The sequence below is a fragment of the Lagenorhynchus albirostris genome, chromosome 16 (genome assembly GCF_949774975.1).
Source record: "Lagenorhynchus albirostris chromosome 16, mLagAlb1.1, whole genome shotgun sequence".
Taxonomy (NCBI): domain Eukaryota; kingdom Metazoa; phylum Chordata; class Mammalia; order Artiodactyla; family Delphinidae; genus Lagenorhynchus; species Lagenorhynchus albirostris.
In genome coordinates this window covers 59861453-59866573 of record NC_083110.1, presented here as the reverse complement: position 1 = coordinate 59866573, position 5121 = coordinate 59861453, and positions in this window count along the sequence as shown.

The window sequence follows — 5121 nt, the reverse complement described above, 5'->3', positions numbered from 1 at the left end:
TGGTTGTGATCCAAGGAAACCTTATTTACAGAAACAGGTGGCGCTCTGGAGTTGGCCTGCCAGCCAGAGTTGCCAACTCCTGATTTAGCACAATGCCTGGCATATAGTAGGTGCTCATATATTGAATGAATGAATGAGTGAATGAACAAATGAGGGAATGAAGATTTTCCTAAGGTAATGGCATAGTGATTTGTCTTAAAGCCCCCTGTGTACCATCATTAGACATTAAGTACAAGGAGAGAAATGAATACCTCCTGAACAGAAATAAGCTTGATAGGAATTATCTAACAGTCTTTCCCACTCTCCAAGTAGTGCGTGTGGATGGAAACTTAGCAAGTACAAACCACTAACAGCGTTCATAACAGAGATGTGAACTAGAAGAGTAGTTTAAAGAAGAATATTTTTCAAATTGTGGATCATGACTCATGAGTAAGTTGTGGCCTGCGTTTTGTTTTCAAAAAAGGATAAGAGATGCAAAGAGAAAAAGAAGAGGGAATACGCCAAGGTCTATCACATGTAGTAAGCATAAGGATTGTTTCTAAGGAAACTGTCTTTCACTTACAATGTACTGGTATGTGAGAGTATATTGGGTTCTGGGGTAGAACGTATTTTCAAAAAAGTTTGAAAAATGTTCTAACTATTATAATCTCATTGTTGGGGAAATTCAATGTATTTGTACATTTGAAGGGGATTTACTTCAACATAGCATAGTAGTTGAAGGCAAGATTCTGGAGCCAAAGTTCCTGGTTCAAATCCTGACTCTGCCGCTTATTAGCTGTGTGACCTTGGGCAAGTTACTTCACCTCTCTGGGCCTCAGTTTCTTTACCTGTTAAATGGGAATGCTAATGATCCTATTACATGGGGTTATTATGAGAATTAAACAAATTGTTATATGTAAAGCGCTTAGAGCAATACCTAACACGTAGTACAGGTTTTAGCTATTATTATGCTGTCACTAACCAATAATGTGAACTTGAGTATGTGACCTAACTTCTGTGGGTTTCATTTTTGTTGGTAAAAAGTCTCCAAAGGCCCTGCTGGCACCAACATTCCAAGAAGGGGTGGGAGGTGGTTTCCCTACACAAACCTGGAGGAAAGAAATAGCCAAATGCAAATCATCCATCCTGTAAAATGGACACCTTTGAGGTCTCAGCAAAGCAGCCTGTTCCAAAGAAAAAACCCCATAAGCCAACTTGTTATTATCTCTCTAAATTGCATGCAAAGGTGAATTCAGGATGGTGAGGGATTGACCAAATTAAGGAAAATGCTCTTTTTTTCCATCCATCAGACCCTTCATGACCAGCATTGGCTTCCTGTCTCTCCCATTGCCATGTATTTTATTCCATATACTGGGATAACCACAGCTGGGGTGAGCAGGAAATCTGTCCCCATGTTTGTTTGGTTTTTTTGTTTCCAACATTCCTGGCTGTGAAGTACAGTGTGAGGCTGTCCCGCAGTTGGTCCGGCGTTGGTCACAAGTCACCTTTCACTGTGGAATTTGAAGTCACGTCTAGCACCAAAGATCATGAAAAAAAATTCCATTTACTTTCACACACACACACACACACACACACACAAGAAGCCAACAGAAAAATAGGTGAAGTTATTACTGATTATTTACAAATAAATAAAAATGGTCAGTAATAATGTTCTGTTCAGCCTCATTTGTATTGATAATTAAAGAAATGCACATCAAGACATTGAGATATCTTTTTTCACCTATAAAAGAAGCAAGCTAATTAAAGTTAGGAAATAGCCAATGCAGAAAAGGATGTGGGGAAATAAACATTCTCATGCACTTATGAGAGTCTAAATTGGTGAAACTTCTCTGGAGGACAATTTTGCCATAAATAGCAAAAGAGTAAATGTGCATAACCTTTGACCAGCCCTGAAACTATGAAGGCATTGAACTAAAGCAGCCTATATATAGACTTCTCCTCGGAGGAAAATAAAGTCCTATTTGTTTAATTTCTTGTAGGCTTAGACACACATAAAATTATAGTCAGGTATTCTATTCCTTGCAACCTAACACATTCCTGATTGATAAATCTGAAAAGAAGGGGGGTGGGGGTAAAAGAGGACATTCTTATCTTGCACTAATTTTAACATGAAGCCTTCTAGTATTTTCCTATTGAGCATGATATTGGCTTTGGAACTGAATTTCACTCTTCACTTTGATCATACTACAGAAGTGTTGATCTATATTTGTATGATGAATTTTTTCTAATAGCTCTAATCTATGGTGATGATATCTCAGTTTTTCTTTTTTGATCTATTTGTGATGTAATATTCTTCTGATGTGCTACTGAGATTCTGTGTCAATATTTTATTTAGGATTGCGAAAACTGTATTCATAAATGAAATTAGTGTGTTACTTTATTTTCCCCTTTTTAATGAGTTATTTTTATTGTATTTTTGACTGATATATTACTACTGACTTAAGAAAAAAAAGAATTCCACCCATTGAGGGTTTTTTAAATGTAAATCACTAAACTTTTTATTTCTACATATTGTATTCGTACTTTTTCAAATTTGCCTATTTTTTCATAGTGCTATGTTCTATCATTCTGTCTCTGTAATTATGTTGAAGGTAACTATTTTACAGTCTTTTTCAAATTGTTCTACTGCCTCAAGTTCTTAAGGGGCTAATCTCCTGTTTATTACTGATCCAGTCCCGCATGTGGTTCATTGCCTAGTTGGGTTTTTAATTCTTATTATAAACTCATCTCCAATGGAATTTGTTTTATCTGTTAGAGATCAGAAAAAACAACTGTGCTTTGCATCTACTTCTGACAGGACTGAGGGGATTCCTCACTTTGGAACCAGCTTTTATATTCTTTCTTGACTTCAGGATGGGTAATATAGATTGGGACCTCACACCTAAGCATGACAGAGGCAGACTAGTGGTTTCGGTTCCTACAGCACACATTTTTTAATTCATTCAGAGCCCCCAGAGAAACCACAGACTTCCTTGCTGTGGCACTCCTAAGATCCTTCCCAGGGTGTCGGCTTTAGGCAGGGGTCTCAAGTTCAGATCTCTGCTTTTCTAGAATACAGGGCTTGAGTTGGTACCAACCCCAGTCCTCAGCCATTTGTGTTTATATTCATGTCAAATACCCCTATTTGTCTTTGAGTTCCTTCTTCCTGTCTCACACCTAGCTATCCCCCTTTCTTTCTTTCAATTGTTGATTTTTTTTTCAGCGTTTTTGTGTTCAGCAGAGGTTCCCTGAATTCCCTTCATGTTCCCAGAAGTTGAATCTTTGTACTTTCCTATCTTTTAAAAACCATTTCTAGGGCTTCCCTGGTGGCACAGTGGTTGAGAGTTCGCCTGCCGATGCAGGGGACATGGGTTCGTACCCTGGTCTGGGAAGATCCCACGTGCCACGGAGCGGCTGGGCCCGTGAGCCATGGCCGCTGAGCCTGCGCGTCTGGAGCCTGTGCTCCGCAACGGGAGAAGCCACAACAGTGAGAGGCCTGCGTACCGCAAAAACAAAACAAAACAAAACAAAAACAAACAAACAAAAAAAACCCTTTCTAGAATAAGGACAGGGTGCTGGAAACTACATGGCAGGTGGGGGGGGTGTGTGTCTAAATCAGGAGTGCGGGTTCAAGGAAGACTTCCTAGAGGAGAAATCACCTGTTCAGCAGACCTTAAGACTGAGCACACATTAGCCAGGCAAAGAAAATGTGTGTGCATCAGGGGTGACAGGTTGGATGAAGAGGTGGGGTGAAGGCTGCAGGCAGGAAGATAGAGCCCATGTGAACATCCAAGGGGGGAAAACAAACCTCATATCACATTCTGAGAAGCACAAGTTCCAAGAACTACAAGAAGTTTGGTGTGGAAAATGGAACGAGATACGCGCTTGAGGAGATAAGTAAGGGCCAGTTCATGAACGACCATGGGCCTGGTTAGGACAGTGGACCTTGTGCTGAGAACAGAGTGGAGCTGAAGCTGACCATCAGGTCATGGAGAGTGAAATCACCAGGTTTGAAAGAAAAACAAAAGTAATAGATGTTGCTTGTATAAGCAAATATACACAGCCAGTTAGAAAATGCTAAAACAACTTTGCACACGGGACAATCCCAGAGGGCATTCAAGCACGAACCTTGGCGTTCCACCATGCATAACCCTGACTTCTTACCCCAAGGAGTACAAGGCATGCTAGTGGTGCTCAGTCCAGGGTCCCCACATCCCAGGTATTTCCCCCACCTGCTTTGGGGTAGGTGGGTGAATACCCCACCTATCCAACTAGCAGACGTTTTGGAAATACATCGCCCTTTCAAGAATGTTTGCCCAGATCACCCTATTCCCCACCCCTCCCCACCAGCCCCCAAAACTCTGCCATAACTGTCCCTGATGTAAGGAAAGAGCTGTGCGCAGCTGCAGAAGCTTGAAAACAAGAGTAACCTGGGCCAAGGGCCAGGGGGTCTATTTTTAGAACTTGTTCTCATTGCCTGTTTATCTTTCAGACCCAGCCTAATGTCTTCCAGGCGACTGTTAAAGCTATTTGGCTGGCTTGCCGAGGAGAGGAAGAAGGTGATCTAAAACCAAACTGCAGTGGCAATGGTGATACTCATTCGGACAGTGTGTTCTCGTAATTGCCCCCAATGTACCCTCAATGCCGTTTGATTCCCGCTAGGTAGGATTTATTCAAGCCTTTCCCAGCCACTTTTACTGGCTGTGGAATTTGGCCAGGTCACAAAGAGAAGATAATAGGTTATGGATTTCATAACCCATCAAGTATGACCAGGGTGCTGCTGTCCCTCCTGGCCTTGTTCCTCGGGTCTAAAATAGGGGTCTAACATCCCAACTGTAAACAGGCTTCAGACAGTAAAGCGCCCTCTACAGATAAAAGCATTTAGTCATGACTCTCCTTTGTGCCTGGTTACTAACGAAAAGACAACGATGCATTCATTTATCATAGCACTTGGTGAGTTATTTTAATCCACTCAAGCGGCAAAAGAGAAAAGGGCCGGCGTTGTGTCTCGATTTATATTTCCCTCCAGAGAACAAAATAGGTGGCCCCTGGAATTCCACAGCTTGTAAAACGCGCCGCGGAAAACGCTTGTAGGCGTGCTGGAACTTAACCCCTTCCTTTCCGCCGGCCCAGAACGAATTT